Below are 20678 nucleotides of genomic sequence, written 5' to 3'. Positions count from 1 at the left end.
GGAATGCTGCACGACAATAAGCAGTGCGCGTTACAGTGAGATGCTTACTGCCAGGCTGAAGCCTGTAATTCGAAGCAAACGCCGAGGAATGCTTCGAAAGGTGTTGCACGACAATGCCCGTCCACAAACTGCTGAAACGCTCCAGAAACTGAACTTTGAGATACTGGCTCATCCTCCGTATAGTCAGTCCCGATCTTGCCCCTTCTGACGACTACTTGTTTAGTCCACTCAAAGCGGCATTAAGGGGCCTTCGATTTACCTCGGACGAAACAATGAAAGAAGCGGAGCACTCCCGGCTCGCAGCTCAACCGAAAACCTTCTTTTATGAGGGCATCAGGAAGCTTGTGCAACGATGGACCAAGTGTGTTGAAATGCAAGGGGACTATGTTGAAAAATGATGTACATGTACGTTTTCTATTTGTATTGCAATAAAATTTATAACCACATTGCGGATAATAACTGACTTACCCTCGTATAATTTGAAATCAAATTCTGATTTTTATTACTAATTGTATTAATTAAATGTTCTTTGTTTTAAGAAAATGCTTTTTAATCTACTTAACTACTTTTAGAGGACGATGTTGCGTGTAACAACAAAAATTACCAATCATGAAATGTTTAATATCGTAAGAGAAAATTAAAATTTAAATTTAAAGTTTAATTTAGGGAAATAATTTTTAAATTTCATAAGATCATATTATACTTTTCTTTTCACTTTTCTTAAAAAAAAATCTTCTTTAGTCCTTTTTCATTTAAAAAAAAAAAAAAAAAAGTTCACAAACATCAAGAAATTGTCGAAACTGAAATAAATTGCAATATATTCGACAAAGTATAATATAAAGCAAGTTACTCGATACAAAACTCAAGACTAAAATTCAGTCTATCGTTCTTTTCTGCTGTCATACTGCTTATCAATACTGAATTCACCACTTGAAAATAAATACGACCCGATTTTCAGTAAATAGAAATCATATACTTTCTATACAGTTCACGTTTCTTTCGTTAAAAAAAAAAAGTTTAAATGAACTTTTTCAATAGACGCTTGAGAAATGAATTGAATATTCTTTCTAACTATTCATTAAAAAATAAAATAGAAGAAATATAAAACTGTGGAAATGTTTTAAAATTTGATTAACTTACCTTATTATTAGAACTAAGTTTATGTAATAATTAAAATTAAAAAAAAAAATTAAATTTTTCTACAAACATGTTATTGGTTTTCTATTGCATAAAGTTTTATTATTCTACTGAAGTAGAAATTCTCGTTAAAGATTTTTAAATACAATTTTTGTACCTTTTAAAAAAGTACACAAATAGTGTTAACCTTGTTAATAAGTATTTCTTATTAACTTTAAATTCTAATTAGACTATTTCTTAAGAAAATAGAACGCGGCGTTAGATTACATGATGTCATGGTTTACATGACAGGATAAGTTCTTATAATTAAAAAAAAATAAATAAATAAATAAAATATTTATTTCAAATAGTTAATGGTAGCTAATTTTTATTTTTTATACTTCAACAAGGATAAAGCCTTAAATTAACATGAGACATAAAAATTAGGATTTTTAGAATCTTTAAGATTGATTTTTAATTATAAACAAAAACGTTACAAGTTTGATTCGTTAACGGTTAAAATATAGCATGAATAAAATTTAAATGTATACACTTTTAACTTTTTTACTAGACAAAACATTATAAACTTTTAATTTCGAAGGCTTTGTAATAAATGCGGTCGACTACAAAAGAATCATTCAAACGTTTCAATCGTTAAAAAATATTGAGGAGGCTTTGTAATAAATGCGGTCTACTACAAAAGAATCATTCAAACGTTTCGATTATTATTCTGTCATTCAGATGATAAGTACTGAATTAATTGTTTCGCCGTTAAAAATTCATCATTAGATATGTTATTATTGAAGGGGTCATTCAAATAATTCAATAAGGAAAGAGACATTAGAACACTGAACGAGATTTTATAATCCATCTATATCCAAAAAAAACATATTTTTCTAAATCTACACACTTTTCTATTCACTACCTGACATACGGTCACATTGCATCTGTTAATGGCTTTATTTTATATCTCTCTTTCTCACTCAATCTCTCTGTCTATACACACACACACACACACCAGTATATATATTCGTATATATGTACAATATGCTTACACATAGCGATCATTTTATACATCACTTCATCAGTGTTTATTTAATTGAATAACGTCTACAGTTTTTAAAGGAATAATTTAATATAAACTTACAACGTAGAACTATTGAAAAATGTATGGGTATTTTTACCTGTAATTCTAAAATTAGAACCTGTTTTTCACAAGTATATGATAAGTTTATTATTTTATTATTAAGCCCTGGAACAGACAAAGAGAAGGCTTCGTTGGCAAGTTCATCATTCTATACACCAACTTCAACAGGAGTAAACTACTGGATGACCTGCTGCTGAAGCTGCTATCCTTGGTGCTGCTGCTGAAGCAAGGATAGGGAGGCCGATTTGGTGCTGATTAGTGAGCAGTACCGGGATCGGGACGATTCCAAATAGTTCTAGAAGAGTCCGACGAATCGTATCGATTCGTCAGGGGTATTCTACAGCCAAGAAGACTGACGTGGATTTTCCTGAACCAGATGGAAACTAGGTGACGGATTTTCACGATAGGCTAAATAAACTCGGCCTGAATTAATATGTAAAATGGTTCAGGGGCCGAGCCCTGGTAGAAAGGAGAGTAGTTTAGCCCGTAGTCATCTGATGGTGGTTTGGTAAGATCACCAGCGGGAGGCAGCACTCCCTTTTTACTTCCTTGTACGAAATAAAAGAAGTATTGTGATGGCAAAAAATTTCGGTTTTCAGATTTCAACGTAAAATATCCATTTTGACCACCCCTGAATCCATTTTGACTAGTTTCGGGGTGACGTCTGTACGCACGTACGTATGTGCGTATGTATCTCGTATAATACAAAAACGATTAGCCGTAGGATGTTGAAATTTTGGATTTAGGACTGTTGTAACATTTAGTTGTGCTCCTCCCCTTTTGATTGCAATCGACTGGACCAAAAGTATCCAAAAAATCCCAATATATAAAACAATTTGGATTTTGGACTTCTTAACTGCAGTAATAAGCCATCATTGAGAGTTTTTCAACGATATATCAGAAAATGGAACTGATTTTCACTGGTTTCAGAGTTATAGCCAAATAAAATTTTAATTAATGAAATATTTGAATCTTACAAGAAGGAGAAGGCACATTGTTTCGAATCAGACTTTATCTCCATTTTTTAACATTTTTTTTTTTAATTTAAATATACTGATTTATTAATAATTTTTAACCTCTATAAAAACAATTTTACGATAAATAATAATTCAATAGTAACAATAAAAAAGAAAGAAAAATATCATATTAATCAATGAAGTAAAAAACTTTATGTACTTTATATTAAAAAAAAAAAAGTGTATATGTATAACAGGCGTACAAGGAAGTCATAAGGTGTTCACATCTGATTTTTTTACAAATTATTTTAGTAGAATTTAAAGATTTTCTTTTTTAGGCTGATGAAAACTATTTGGCGTTGGGTTTTTTAATATTAACACTGGTTTCCTGGAAACTGTTCAGTTCAGTAACAATAGCGTTTACTTATACATAATATATAAGTAACTCCCTATTCCTGTTAATAGAAGCTTACCACGCTTTGTGTAAAAATTCTATTGTTTAATTTTTGTAGATTATACAGGTGGAAGAGGGTGTACAAATTAAACCAGTATCCAATTAGAAATTTAACTGAACTTATTTTATAGATTAATTTACATCTCTTTACGTAACTAAATAATGAGTTTATATATTATAAGCAAGTTAATGAAATAGATAATTTACAATTTATTGGGTCCAGTTTTACTTTATAAGTAATTTTTTTCTGATTGAAATACTACATTTTTACTTCCTTGTTCGAAGTAAAGGAAGTATTGTGATATCGAAAAATTTCGATCTCCAGATTTCAACGGAAATATACATTTTGATCATCCCTGAATTCTCTTTCACTAGTTTCAAATTTACGATAAATAATAATTCAGAATAATAAAAAGAAAAAAATATCAGAAGTTATTAATTAAATAGAATTTTATGTACTTTTCATGTACTTTTATGTAATTTAATAGATGTATAAGGAAGTCATGCGGTATCCACATCAGAATTTTTTTCCCACCTACCTCCTCCAACAAAAAAAAATTATTTTTAATATTATTATTAGTTAATCATTAATCATGTAATTATACTTAATTAAAACGATCTAGGATGCATACGCATTTTATTAATTTAAAGTTACATTTTGCAAAACTAATAATTTTAATAGAAAAGGGGCCTGTATCTGTACCATTCTTATTTATATTTACATGTTCATGGTAATCAATAACCGTGTAATTTTACAAGTTTTTAAAATGGTTGAATAACAAAAATCTTGAATATTTTGCTTTTAAAAAAAGAAATAACTTTTACTGAAATGTAGAGGTATTTTTAATCAAGTTCTCGTTAACATCACATTATTTGCATATGGATAAATTAATAATAATCTACGTTCCTAAATTTTAAGAATTTTGAAATAAATCTTACATTCTGAATAAGAATTTTTTTTTTATTTTTTTTAAGAATTTTAAGATAAACTTTGTCTCTTAATAGTATTAAAATTTTACCTGCACCTCATGCAAAAAATAATTTGTACGTGTCAAAAGGTAGATTTTCAAATTTTCTAAAGAAGAGTATAGAATTATTGTAAAGCATTTCAAATTACATTTCTCTCACATGACGTATTACTTTCATTCATCACTATTCTAATCTCGAACGTTATTCACTGTTGAATTGTTAAATTTTTCAAAAAATTATTTTTTCATTGTTAAAATTATCTCTTTCAGCCTATTTTAGACTTATATAGTTCACTATACTGGATAGAGAGATTAAAAAGGTTAATCTAGTAACCTCAAGAAGTTAACAAATCGTTTTAACAGTGAAACAAAGCCAGTTGCGTCGATTATAATCTTCAATACCTATATATAAACATCAGATGGCGTAAAGGGCCGCTGTTATCTCACCTCCCCGCTCACAAACGGCTAAGGCAGTTTCCGTTTACCAATTGAACAACGAGGAAATTCAGGATATACCAGGAGTAATTATCGTGTTAAAGATAGCAACACTGTTTTTAGAAGAAGGGATGTAGTGGTGGAATGATTTTTTCTAGAAATGTCGATTGGATGACGTGTCACCATGATTATATCTCATTGACTTTAGTGGTGCAATAAATGTAATACTTGCCTCAGTTACACAACCAATGAAAGTAAATCAAAATACCTTAATTAATACACCTTCCAAAAAAATTTAATTATCTATTTTTGATTAAGAACTAGATAATTTTAATTTTTTAATAGTTTTTTTTGGAAGCCTTCTTGAAAATATAATGAATATTTTTTTCAAATATTCCTGATGATTCTACACATATTCATGAAAGTGTAAAAATCATTTATTATTTATTAAAGATCACGAGTAATTCTGTTTCACAGAAACCTAAACGGTTATGGTGGATACGATTTCTTGACGCGGCAGTTTTATAAACAGGCAAAGGTTTTACTAAGGGAAAACGGTGAAATTTTTCATAGTAGTTCATTAGTATCAGGATGAAAATTAATTTGTCGAGTAACATTATAAATTTTACCTGATCAATAGAAAAGTTGTAGGTTATTAATGAATTGTAAATATCCAGGATAAGGATATTCCGATCTCTTAAGGAATTAAATTCCTGAAAAGGTTTTAGGAGTATTTTATATAACAGTATTTACCTATTTTGTTCTTTGTGGATAAATAAATCGTTCTCCTTCACACTTTATCGTTTGTTATTATAGTTAATCTTTTGAATTTAGATTGTTGTCTACTGATCCAAAGAAAATAACAAGAAAATTTAAGAGTTACTACATCCCTGATATGTTTATGGTTTGGTAAGGATGAAGCTGGTAGGATGTAGACTTTTATGCTCTACTTAAGAGCCTGTCTGTTCTCTTGTAGTTCTTCAAAAAGCCCGACCTGGGAACTGTTCTTATCGAGCAGAGCTGACCATACTAATCTTCCCTAACCAGTGATTTTAAGTGTACTTTAAAGGTAAATGACTAATCAAATAAATTTAAATCCAAAAAAAAAAATCGTTCAATTTATTAGACTAAGGAGGAAGTTAGGTAAAACAATTTTTAAATTTATATATTTATCTTCTTATATTAAAAATATAAGTTAATTTATACTGTTGTTTTCAGTTATAATTTACTTTGATAGTATATAGTTTCTTCTTTTAATAATTACTATTTCGTTATTTTCAGGTAAAAAGAAAATTTGAATTAAAAGGCTTTAGTAGTACTACTACTACTACTACTACTACTACTACTATAAGGTATTGTATTTTCATCGCCTACTATTTATTTATCCAAAACATTTTATTTTTACTACAACTTTTCCATTTATACAAATCAAACACTCTACAGTTTGGCAGTTTGGTCACCGAATGATAAATGATATGTTCCAGTTATATTCAACAAAAGTGAAGCCACAACGTGTAAACGGGTTCGTATTTTTGTGTTTGCTTTAAATAAATGTCCATTTTCTGCATGTTTTTAACTTAAGTACTGAGTTGAGTATATAATAAAAAGTAGGAATTTTCATTTATGTAGTTTGTAATTGGAACTTCAACCGTTTAATTAATATCAAACGAACCAGGTTAACATAAAAATTTTAAATTTTAAATTTACCTTCGACTATTGTGGAAAACAATGTGTGGTAAACCGTATTCTAAAGAACAAGGTTCCTTGAAGAGTTTAGAATAATATTTTTAATTATTTTGAATAAAAAATTTTGAAAAATATTTTCTACATAAAAATGTTGTATAAGAAAGAGAGAATATTTTTTATTTAATTTTTTTTTAGATTCATGATTTATTAGTCGCATTAATATTGGAGGGGCAGGTAGAAGAAAAAAATTGTGCAAGCCAGCAACGTTTGAAATATGTAAAACAAATTGTTAGGGATGTAGGATGTAGGGGGTTTATCGAAATGAAACAACTGGCACTAGATAGGGAATCTTGGAGAGCTGCATCAAACCAGTCATATGACAGAGACCAAAAAAAATTTATTAGCTTAAAAATTAGATGATAAATTTGAAAGTTGTTTAAGAACTAGATTGACCAAAGAAATGAAATAGTATTAGTACTCCATATCTTAATTTTATATTTTTTTCTCTACGTGTACGTTTTCTAATAAAAAATACATGTTTTGTATACACAGTGGAACGCCGATTATCCAGACTGACGTTTGTAAGTGAATCCGGATAGACAGAAATCCAGATAATTGAAGGTTTATCATACTTATTGAATATACCATTATTTTGTTTGATGAGTATCACATTTAATAAATAGAAAACAATATTTAAAAAAAAATTATTTCAGTAAAATAACGATTTCTTTCTGATAAAGTGGTAGCGTCTCGGTTTTTTATCCGCGAATCCCGGGTTCAAATCCTGGTCAAACATGGCAATTTTCATACATTACAGAATTTCAATTCCATATTCCCATGTACAAGTTTCAATGCTTCTGTAGTGAGTTAATTCATGAAGAAAAAAAATAAGTAAAATAAAACGTTACTCAGAATATACGTACAATCTAATAAAAAACAAATACAATATTGTTACATTAAACTCCAGTGAATAGAAATTTGCTAATAAAAGAATCACAATTTACAAAAATTATCTGAATGAAGGTACCTTATTTATTTATTTACATCATTTATTTATTTATTTACAAAATTATCTGAATGAAGGTTTAACAGTGTTCAAAAAGTGATGTAACCTTATGGAAGAATGTTTTCTTCTTTTATTGCTGGTTTAATTGAGAAAATTTTAGGAAAAAAGGGTTACATCATGCAGCAGAATATTTATTGTCTCCCAATAAATTAGATGTGCAGGTTATACCTAGACTTAGAATGCCTTCAGACTTATGATGCTGATGCATCAAACAAGTCCTTCCTCAAGAAACTGTTTGACAATATCCAAGAGACAGAGAATGTGGCAGATACAGCCAAAAGTGGCCGACCAAAAATGCTAACACCAAAAACGTTGATCGACGTGCAAGCTGCATATTCTGTAGTCCCAAAAAATCTGTGCGACGCCTATCTAGGCAATCTGGTCTCTTTGCTAGTGCCCACACGGCATCGCGCAAGTCTTTAAAAGATACATTTGTACAAAATTCGTGTTGTTCACGAGTCGTTACCTGCAGACACTGGAAAACATGTAGCTTTCTGTCACTAGGTTATGTAATCTGTAACACCAGATGAGGAAGAACTCGACGATTGGTTTTGTTCTGACGAGGTATGGTTTCGCTTTTATGTATACGTGAATGCACAGAATAGACGCATTCGTTGTACGGAAAATCCACATCAACTGGTCGGACAAAAAGTGGATGTTTGGTGTGCAACGTCATGTAGGCGAATCTTCATGGCATTCTTTCATGGCACAGTAAACAGTGAGCACTACATACAAATGGTGCAACAATCTGTACACACTATACATGCAGATCGGCTAGAAGTGGTTTCAGCAGGGCAAGTTAGGGTGCATACAGCCAACAACACTATGACATTTCTTGGATCAGCGTTTTCGTGGACAAGTGATTTTGAAGGGGTTGTGGCCTCCTCGGTCTCCTATTTATCCCCTCCTGAATTTTTTTGTGGTGGGAATATCTTAAAGATGCTGCTTACAAAACTCATCCTTATACCATTCCCGAATCGCAGAGCGAAATTGAACGATGTGTCGCCGCAATTCCTCAACAAACGTCAACATGTTTTTAAGAGCATGCAACGTCATGTGAATCGCATAATGGAGGACACTTTCAAGCACAATTGTAACTTACTCATTTTTCCATTAGGTTTCGTCACGTTTTGAACATATTGTAGAATAAGAACCTAGTGAAGAAAATAATCTCTAAAAACACTATTTATTCTTAAAAAAACTGTAATCTGTACTTGCTTTAACGTTTATCTTCGTTTGACCTGGAAAATCACAAATAAATTGTTTTAAATAAATAAAATGTACAGAATAGCATTCTTTTTGTCACTCCAACAGTCCACAGCGATGGAAAAACATTCATAAGCTCATTTTTGTATTCTGTTCGTACAGCTGAGGAAGATACTATGTACCGAAAAAGACTGTTCTGATTTTTTATATAAAATTTGTGAAAATCGAATAATATATTTTATTTATTTTGATTCGGTGGATTTTGATCAATTAACGGCTTCATTTATCGATCATTCATGAGTTGTTTTGTGTGACCTACGAGCAAGTCATTCCATCATTGCACCACAGTTCATGCTTGAACAATTAATGTGTTTCCATCAATCTTTTCAAAAGTTAATTTTATAATTAGTTTAACACAAGCCTAAATTTACATATTTTTTATTCTATACGAATTCCAAAATGACAGTTAATGTAACTCAAATAAAACGAGGCTCGATATAAGTAAATCTCCTATTGAAGCAAAGCCTTTTTTAATTACTGATGTTAGATTTTTTAAACACATATTAATTTTTTTATAAATTTCCCCAGCGCAGATTTAAAAAGGTGTTCAAATAATCGGCGTTTTACTGTATATTTAGCCTAAATTACTTTAATTCGTTAAAGACTGGTTCAGTTTGGAAAATACTTTAGAGATTCCAAATTTAATTTAGCGGGATAAAGGTTTCACATCTTTTAAAGTCTAATTTGTTAAAATTTTACTTCCAGAGAATTTAGTAAAAAAGTTTTATTTGATTTTTTTTTTTTAAAGAAGGAAAAGATATCATTCTTTGATGATCTTTGAAAATTCTAACGTTGAAGAAAAGAATATTTGGTACTTAGTATCAACCCATCGACCAATAAGTTGCAGACTTTTGGGTTATTGTTAATATCACGCGATATAACCATTATATTACTATTTTCATAACCACTGATATTTATTTGTAAATATAATTTAATCAAACTTAACCTACGCTCGCTTCGCTCGCTAACCTTGACTAATTAACACAGTAATGTTTTGAATATTTAAATAATAAATTCCGCCTTTGCTTTTGGGGACGACTTAGGGTTGGGACAGCCTCATCCATGAGGTGGGACGCTCCGGTGTTCTACTTTTGATGATTGGACTGGGACTCCCTTTGGATCTTCACGACGGAGGGGGATCCCTCTCGGGTTTCCCATTAGAGGCGTGGTGTCAAGACCGGAGTCCCGTGGGGGGAATCCCTTGGGTCCCCTCATTAGAGGCACAGCGAATGATTAAAGAACGAGTCCCGGCTACCTGGGGGGAACCTTAGTTCCTGCCGAAGTAGTTTGAGGCGATGACACCTTCTGGAGCTGTTTATAAGCTTTGTTGCGGATCCGGCTCCGGAGGGGAGATAAACAAAGGGAAACGATAAAAAAAAGATCAGTAATTATTGCAATTATTTATTATTATAAAATCAAAACATTACTGTCGATTAGTCGACGTTAGCGAGCGTAAGTTAAGTTTGGTTAATTTATATCTATAATTATAAGCAATAATACTTATATTTTTAATATGTTTTACATATTAATGATCCCGTAACTTTGACATATTTTCACATTTACGAGATCATTATGGTTATGGTCGACGGGCTAATACGTAAGTAGCGAATAGTTTATATAATACACATAAAATATTTTCGAAGTACTGAGAAATGTATTAACATAATAAATTACTATAAGAAAAGAATAATTTTAGAAGTATTGTGTTCAAAAATATGTAAGATTATTTATTACATTATTATAAGTACTTTCTTTTAGCTGTGTGAATTAATACATTCTTTGTTTCCTTTCTGTTTTGATTCATCTTTTAATTTTCAGAACAAGTGTTTCCTCTGCTTCGTTTTCTTTTCATATTCTATAAAAATTCTTCGCTAGCATTTCCGATGTTCATCATTCTAATCTTATCATTAGATTTAATTACATTTACTCCAACTTGAAATACTTTCTTCTTTGCAATATTTAATTAAAGAAAGTAACCATTTTTTAATATATTTTTAGGTAAAAACATATTAAACCAAACAATAAACTTTTAGATTTTATGAAACTCATAATATTATTATATGTTTCATTTCGTTCTATGTGTCTTTTTCCTATACATAAATTACAAAGAGACTGTTATTTTGCTTTATACAGAAACAAAGTATAAGTCAATATTTAGATCATTCAATAACAACTTACTTGGAGAAACAAAAATATTGTACTTAGAAACTAATTTTGAAATACACAATATTTTAATAAAAAGAATTAATTAATACTGTAATCAAATTTATTTTAAAATATTAGATAAATATGTCCTTCATAATAGAAAAAGCAATATACAATTTTTTGTTTTGTTTATAAACTCATTTCCGAAGATCTTTAATTAAATTTCTTGAGTAAGACAGCCGGCATTAACCATTCCGATAGTCCAGCATCCCAAAGTTCCAGTTCCTATCCCTGATGGACTTTACCTGCTGTCCTCAAAAACCCTCGGTCTGTTTCTTGTTTATGCACTTGCCGGGCACAGATGTCCCCCTTCATCCATAATCGGTCAAAGCCTCCGGCTCTTCGGGTGGTACACCTTGAACCGATACACAAACACCGACCCAGTCTCAAAGCAATTCGCCTTCTCTGGTGGCTTAATTTCCGTCCTAAATTGACACCTCTTATGTTTTGAACTTCGTTTTATTATCACCGTATGCTAGGTGTACATCTTCAATATCAATTTCAATATTCTTGGGCGGCAGTGATGAGGCACTGGGACTCCCTCATCCCTTCGCGAAAAAGACCGAGACCCCGTGATTGCCCTACACAGAATGCCCTCACTAGAGGTATTGGTGTTAAGACCGAGAGTCCCGGTTTCTGGAGTGGGGTCCAAGAACGATATAGTCGGGCTTGGGGTTAGAGACCGAGAATGAGATCTAACTGGCGGGCTGACCAAACGGGCTAGACTTATGGCCGGCGGACGGGTAGGCCCGTTTAAGTAGATAACCCCCTAGGCTGTACTTTGCTTTATTGTGGATCCGGCCCGGAGGGTAGCGTGAAAAAAATTCAAATTCTACCTACGTATATATACATTTAATATAAATATACCTGCGGCCGACCAATCCTGAGGAGAGTTCCAACAGGCTTTAACAAGAAGCACGACTCCCGACGGTGCCCGAACAAAAAAATAATAATTATGTTGAAAAGCGTATACTTTCATACATCTCAGTTTTATAGACATAAAAATACTAGCAACCGTCGCGGCTTCACCTACGCTCTATGGTTACTTGCCTTTCCCGTCGCGGTCAAGGGATATTTAGCTGGTGTGGGCGAGCGAAGCGAGATCTTCTCGTCTAGACAGAGGGCAGAGATCCCTGGACTTCCTTCTGTGCATTAAACTTATAATTGTGAGAGTAATAATGATAAATAAAAATTTAAGCCTGTCCAATTTATTTAAAAAATATCAGTGTATTGTAATCTTTTAGGAACTATTTGGTCAGTACAGGACCCGAAACTTCGAGTAATCTGAAGTACGCGGGTTTCAAAATAGTCGGCCTGAATCTTAAAAATAATAATTACAAATGGTTATCCGTTCTTCACACGAGTAAAATTGTGTTTCGCCGGGTTCTTAGCGTTACTCGAGAGACACCACCAGGAGGTGACCGTACTTCGTTTCTCATTTTTTTAAGTGTTTTAATTCCTTTCATTTTATGTTTCTTTAGAGACAGGTGCAGCCAGTCCCATCGCATATAAAATAACAGTGGCTATGTTGGTTGAGCTGCCGTGCTGTACATCGTCTCACCCATTAAAAAATTGAAATTAAAAAAAAACAACGAAAATGGTTTTAGATATTTATTTGAAGGGTATTTGGAAGCCCTAAGTTAGTGAATATTTCGTTTAGTGTAGTCGGAAATGGGAAAAATTTGTAATGATTCTTTAAACATTTTTTTTTCACCCCTTTCAGGTCTAATTTCAAAAAATCTAGAAATTTTTTTTAGATATTCATATGAAGATTACACATACCAAAAACCAATTGCTATCTTCATTTGTTACTAAAAAATATTTTAAAAAAATAATTTAATTGTTAATCCATTTTAATTTTTTAAAGAAGGAATTAAAAAAATCGTTTCTTAATATGCACTTAAGATGAACGTGTATACAAATTTTCATTAATTTACCTTTAGCACGTTTTGCTTGATTATGAATTTCATGTTATTTTAGGTATATAGATTTGTAAATAGTTTTTTTTTCAATTCAAAATCCCTTACATTAAATGGAAATGAAACATATCCTATTAAACCGATTTTATAAAACATTTTAAACATATTTTTCTAAAGGTATTATATTTTTAATGATCCTAATTACATTTTCAACATAAAAATATCAACCGAAAAAATTGTCTTGATCTGTTTTTTTTAGTGCATTTGGAACAACTTAGGTTTTCTTTTTTTACATTTACTTGAACTTTTAGTTCATATATAACAGGGAATAATTTTATCAATTTTTATACCTCATAATCTTTATTTCTCTTCATAAAATCCATCAGAAAAAATTAGTAGATCAGTTTAGGGGAAAGAAGCGCTTGAGTAAGCTAATGGTGTGATTAGAACGGGTTAATAATTATTAATCACCTAGTAATACGTAACTAAACAAATTAAGGGGTAATTTACTCGCCTTATCACGATCAACAAACTGGAGAGCCGAACTCCGAATTACTAACTATAATTATGAATATTAACGAACTAAGTCAATAAAATGATTAAATTACAAAGTAATATTCTTGGAATAAGGTAAATTATTTTTTTGTACTCGAAGAGTGATGATACTGTATTTCTAATCACTGATCGGTTTTCTGTCAAGATAAACAATTAATGCCAAAAAAAAAATAAATAAAATAAAGCTACTTAGAAAAATTAATATAACTGACTATTATGCTATACACAGGACATTAACCTGTTGTGTAATAGGTTACGTCCTATGGAACAAAGTCCCCTAAAAGTTTCAACATCGTCTATAAACAATATCAATACGAGAGTCAATTTTGGTAAGTTGCCAAAGTTTCACCAAATGTGGTTCAGAATAGTCCCTGTAGTAGGACAAAACATATATAAAAAGTTGGGAAATTATTGCATGACGTACAAAAAGTATGCCGGTCAAAAAGTAGTATTGTAAAATAGCAAAAAATTCAAAAAAAACAATAGTAAAATAAAAAAGTAAAACAAAGTTTTTAATTTTAATTAAACAAACATAATTTTAACAAATAAAGATTATCTTTGTTAAAATTAACAAACAAAATTATCTCTGTTAATTTCTTTTAACTACCTTTACAAGTTAAGAGTTGTAAAAAATTAAAAAATGAATTTTATACAAACGAGTTGTAAAAGAGCTGACAACACAGATGTAGGACTTTCCCGCCATACGGTATTTTTTTTTATGCACGGCATACACACACATAGACAAACAACTTAATTTAAATTATTTATCATTTTAATTAAATATAATAATATTTTTTTGTTTATTTAATTCAATGATTCTAACTACATCGCACGCGCATACCATATCTCATCCGCGCAGCATTTGTGACAGTATTAGCGGCCATTATAAATACTTTTTTACACTTTAAATATCATTAATGTATTTAATTCTAGCGCTCATCTGTGAAATTACAACATAGCAGACAACTAAAACCACACCGGCCTTCGTGGCGCGAGTGGTGGCGTCTCGGCCTTTCAACCGAAGGAACCAGGTTCGAATCCCGATCAGGCATGCATTTTCGCACGCTACAAAAAATTGTCATTCATCGCATCCTTTGAAGTAATACCTAACGGTGGTCCCGGAAGTTAAAGGAAAAAAACGACTACAGCAGCTGAACGTCAGTGTTACACAAACGCTCCTTGTAGTGAGAGGGGGTACTAATGACACAATATATCTACGTGGCCACTAGGTTATTTAAAGCATTTTTGGGGGTGGGGGTGCGATTTTGAAAAAACGTTTTTGGAAAGTATTATTATTTTTTAATTGTTAACAAATGTGCCTAAGAAAAATAATTCCTTAATTACGTGAAATCTCGAGATACTTAGAGTGACCTTGCTCTATAGTCCTGTAACATGGTCCAGAGGGTGAGGCCACCCTCTGGACCTGTTAAGTTGAAAATTTAATGGCATCAAAGCTCCATATATAGAAGTAATTTGTCCAAGTTTGGTCAAAATCAGTCCAGTAGTTCCGGAGATATAAGGTGATTTAGGGTGTGACACCTAACACCGAACACACACGTATATGCGAACATCCGGACAATTTGCATCCGGTTTTTTGGGTACCTTAGGTGTCAAAACGTCAAGATCCGGTGAAAATCGCATATGCCCAGACAGCATTGATTACCATACTTTCCCTTCTATAGCTCTGCAATAGCGCTAAGCGGGAAAGTAAAAAGTAAAACCGAAAAAAAATTCTACAAAATTTTAAAATAAAATTCCTTAAAAGTCATTATATACTTTTGCACAATTTTCCCGAATTAAAAAGATAATTTTAACAAAGGTAATATTCACCAAAATTAGTTTTATAAACTTTGAAATCGGAAAACTAAAAAAAAATATATTTTACTTTTTTAAAATTTGGTAGCCCAAGTATATAAAAGGGGCTTTTTTATTGATTATGAAGGTTACACAAAAATATTTTAGCATGGAAATTCAGAAATCTTGAATATAACGTATTTTGATTTTAGGAGTTTCTTTACACTCTGAGGAAAATTTTATTTATAAAGAAGTGATCCGTAACAAAAAAATAAAGAGAAATTTGTTTTAAAATATTGAAAAATTAAATTATAACTTTCATGAAAATAATGAAAAAAATTGCTTATTAAATTGGGTCCAGAATATAACGTCCCATAGCTACTTTTATATTTAATAGTTTTTTAAGTGATGAAGAAAACCGTTTTTCTACTTTTTTTAATAACTTTTTTTTATAACCCACCGGATTGGTTTGTTGGTAAACTCATCGTCACAAATCAGCTGATTTCGTAGTCAAGAGTTCTCAGGTTCAAATACAGGTAGTTGCTTTTATTCAGATTTGAATGCTAGATCATGGTAACCAGTGGTCTTTGGAACTGAGTTTCTATTAACTACATGTCTCAAGTATAGTCGATCTGAGTTTGTTCAAGACTGCACATTTACTGGTACAGTTACATTAAATTGATACGTCGCTAATGACTTTAACTGTTGATGTGGCTATAAATAAGAATAAAAAAATACAAAAACAGAGGATGGCATTTTTCAAAAGATAAAAACATTTTATTTCCATACTCAACGCACAAACTTCAAGTAGTGATATCAAGCCACAAAAAAAAAAATATATATATTTTTAGAGGTGGGAATAAATTTTTAAGAGAAATTTTACTAAAAATATTTAAATATAGGTTTAAGTTTTCTGTAAACATAACACAATAAAGGCTAAAATACAATAAAGAAAATTTTCTGCATTTTTTAGGTTCGGGTTTCCAGTTAAAGAAAATTGTATATATTTCTATATATGCAGTATAAACTTTAAAAATTTTTTTGGAAAATATTTAACCTAAAGGAGATAGAGCAAAAGAACAAATCATATATTTCAATTTTTGAGAGCTGAGAATTGATTCTTTTCAATAAAAATTTTTTTTGGATTTTTTCTGTACTATGCACTGCAGGTAAAAAATTTGTAATACTAAAATACTTCTGAAGAGAATAGAAATTATTTTCCCTCGATATCTCCCCCTAAACGAATTTTGAAAACAAGTATATAGAAATATCTAAGCCAAATTGAAGGAAATCGGTGTGGTCAGTTCTGATAAATAAGACTAAAAGCAGTGCAACACACATATACACATGCATACAAATAGTTTTTTTTGTCAAATGAACCATTTGGATCCTAAAACGTAAAGTATTGTAAAAAACCTGATACACCATTTTTGGCTCGATACCAGACTTTCCAGACTTTTAAGGGTGGAAATAATAATTATTATTATTATTTCCACCCTTATTCAAATTCAGCAATTTATAATGAGTATATTATAATGGAGCTCCAGATTTCAAAATCAAATCTCTGTAGTTATTTCTCATTCTTTTCAACAATCTCTCCATATTACCTCCTAAATAATAATCAAAGCAAGCAGATAAGATGTAACTATGTGCTACATATATTACAAAAAAAACACTTGATTCCATTCCGCATAGCTTGCTACTGAAAACTTTGGAAATCTACAAAAGTGATCTAAAACACATTTTACAAACAACCATGCAACATGGACGACAACAATACATTTAAACTGAGATCAACAAGAAATACAAATCAAAGACCTCAAGACCAACAGAAAAATATTCCAGAGCGACTCCCCCAGAGCCTTATGGTTTTGCCTATGCCACATTTTCTATCAAATATACTGAACAACAACACATCCTTTGACTTCAAAATAAAGCAACAGAACGCTTCACAACACACAATAAAATCATCTACTGTTCATGAATGACATCAAAATACATGCACAAAACCGAGAACAAATGCAGTCACTACTGGAAATAGTAGAAGAGTTTTCACACAAGATACAGTAATTTGGTATTAATAAATGTAAAATACTTAACGGAACCAGAGGAAAATTCAGACAAAGAGACAACATATATACTCAACAATGAAACTATAAAACCACAGGAAATATACAAATACCAGGACTTTGAACAAAATACTAGCATAGATCACAAAAACATTAAAGAATGGCTCAAAAAATAAATAAATAAACTAACCGGTATAGTCAAATCAAAACTTAACACCAAAAACATCATAAAGGCAATAAATACATATGCAGTTCCAGTTCTAACATACTCCTTTGATGTAATTAAAAAGTTAGATACAGACCTGAAAGATGTAAACCATGTCAACAGGATTAAACTAACACACTAGCATAAATTACATCTAAATTAGTGCATTAAAAGAATTACAATTAGCTGAAAAGAAGGAGAAAGAGGATTTACAGACCTAAAAATATTACACGACATGAAAATAGAAAACCTAAGATCTTATTTCAAGATAAAAAACACATCACAAAGCAATTAACAAAGCAGACACGCAATATACACCACTTAACCTACCACAAAAAGTCACTCATAACATCCATACAACAACAGCACAACATAAGAAAGAATCATGGACAGGAAAAGCACTTCATGAACAAGAAAATTACTATAACATAATTCAAGACCCAAACATAGATCAAACATTATAAATGGCTCACAATAGGACAACTATCCCAAGAGACTGAAAGATTTGCACTAGCTGTACAAGATAAAGTAATTGCCATGAAAAGCTACAAAAAATACATCATGAAAGAGACAGAGAAACAGAAATGTGTAGAAATTGCCTCCAATTTAAAGAAACTATCGAACATAGGAGGTTGTAAAATACTCGCTGAATTAGCCTACACTGAAAGACACAACACGCAGTAAAAATAAATCACCAAGAACTTGCAGTTAAATATGGACTTATCAAAACATACATGTCAGACGACAAGTACACACCTGAAAACATACTGGAAGACTCAAACTACAAACTATACTAGGACGGATCAATTAACAGACAAACTAATTACACACAATGGACCATACATCATATTAATAAAAAAATCAGAACATACATACATAATGGATATTGCTACACTGAATGAAATAATTTAATATTAAAATAAAGAGAGAAAATGGAAAAATATACTCTCCTTGCAATAGAAAACTAGAAATAGAACTTAATAACAATAGTACCAATTCATAATATCAGTCACAGGCATAAGAGCAAAAATAATAACACGATATCTGAAGAAATCAGATCTCCCAATACATATTCAGGCTAATATACAGAAAGCCATAATTCTAAACACAATTGCAATAGTCAGAAAGTTTCTACAATAGAAAAACATGTGACTTGGTACACTCAGGTCACATGATCTGAATAAAGAGTATGATGAGAAACTTCAAAGTAATAATAATAAGTCATAACATTTTTTCTGTAATTAATTACAATATTGAAATAAAAAAACTGTAGTTTAAACTATTCCAAGAATTGAAAACAGTTAATTTTAAATCTTTTCAGTGTTAACGTTGATTAATTTTTTTACGCTTACAAAGAGATTTTTTATTACTGATTAGTAGCAAACTAAGGTTTTACTCAAGTGAAGGTAACTTACTAACATCACTCATAAGCAGTAAATACTGATATGAAAAGAAGTACAACCAGAAACTAGAAATATGAACAAATAAATACAAACTGTAATTTTAACTATAATAAAAACATAACCAAACATGGGATACTGAATGAATGTTTCATCAAGATTATTTTTTATCACCAAAGCCTTATGGGTGGGATTTTGTACAGAAAAATAATTTTTTTTAATGATACAGAATGTTTAAAAAGGAAAAACACGATTGATTTTGTGGAGTTTTTACTCTCAACAAATATAAACTTTGATAAGAATATCAAAGCTTTTCTTTTTTGGTTAATTAAAGGGTTAGGTTACAAAAGGCTTCTGAGATTTCAGTTAACCTTAAAGTTTTTATGTGTCCTTGAAAAGCTATGTAGGTTGTAAATAAAGTTTCATAATCACAAAATTTATTTTTTTGTTAATGATGAGGTTAAACAATCCTGAGAATACCTTGACAGACTGTGTAGTTCAATCCTTCATAAAACATTTTTCTTGGCTTAATGGAAACATAACATTTAAAAAAACTGCGATTGAATACCTAGTTAGTCTAGAGATGGGTTTTATTTTTATATTTATATATACATTGATGTTTAAGTAAAAAAACGTTATTGCCAATATATGAAAGTTTTAATATATATATATATATATATATATGCATAAAAAGTGAGAGAGAAGAGAGAGATATTGAAAGAGAGAGGAGTATCTTAGTAAGTACATAACTGATAAAGAGCTTAATAGGTACACAGCCAACCGATGATGATCTCGACGACGGTTACCAGAAACTTAAATTATTAAGGGGGAGTATTTCATGAGTTATTTTAAATATAATTGGACGTGATTTTGCACAGTGTATGTAAAATAAAAACACATTAGGAGGTATTGGTAAAAATTGTAAAACAAAATAAATTTTAACCAATTCAAAGCATTTAGATTAAATGGTAAGCAAAATTACAGCTCTTTTGTAAATCCAAAATTCAGGGTGAAATAAGTACATTTTAATAATACTTTTTACAACCTTAAAACTTAAAGTTTACTTTGTTTGTTACTTTATTTAATTAACAACACTATCGATGGATTGATCGCTTGAAGACTAAAACAGTATAATCTATGATTGGACTTGTGAGAAATTACGACTCGTATAATTCCAAATAATAAAAAAATTATATTACTAGATTATATAACTAGATAATTATATAACTACATTACTATGTTGTGTAATTTGTGTTAACTTTGTTATGCCACAGTTAATGTTTGTAAAGTACTATTTATCATCTTACCTTCTTTTCATACACTCGACAATTTATTTGATTGGAGTTAGCCATTGAAAACAAAGTTATGTTAAAATATTCATTAATCACTTTTGTTCAAATTTAAACACAAACCGATTACTTGCATTGTCTACACTTT

The 20678-nt window shown here is 30.7% G+C and overlaps 1 protein-coding gene across 2 annotated transcripts in view; it reads left to right on the top strand.

Annotated features, from left to right (window-relative positions):
* The window catches only part of LOC142320205 (uncharacterized), an 804138-nt gene that overhangs the window by 253173 nt on the left and 530287 nt on the right, over positions 1-20678 (top strand). Inside the window, exon 2 of one of the 2 annotated variants that reach the window (XM_075357894.1) lies at positions 6358-6428. The exons of the other annotated variant lie outside the window; for it this stretch is intronic. The gene's annotated coding sequence lies outside the window, so the exon portion shown is untranslated. The remainder of the gene's footprint in view (positions 1-6357; positions 6429-20678) is intronic. 2 annotated transcript variants of the gene reach the window in all.

The sequence above is a fragment of the Lycorma delicatula genome, chromosome 2, assembly GCF_047948215.1.
Source record: "Lycorma delicatula isolate Av1 chromosome 2, ASM4794821v1, whole genome shotgun sequence".
Taxonomy (NCBI): Eukaryota; Metazoa; Arthropoda; class Insecta; order Hemiptera; family Fulgoridae; genus Lycorma; species Lycorma delicatula.
The sequence above is the reverse complement of the archived record's forward strand: the minus strand, read 5'-3'. Positions and strand labels throughout refer to the sequence as shown.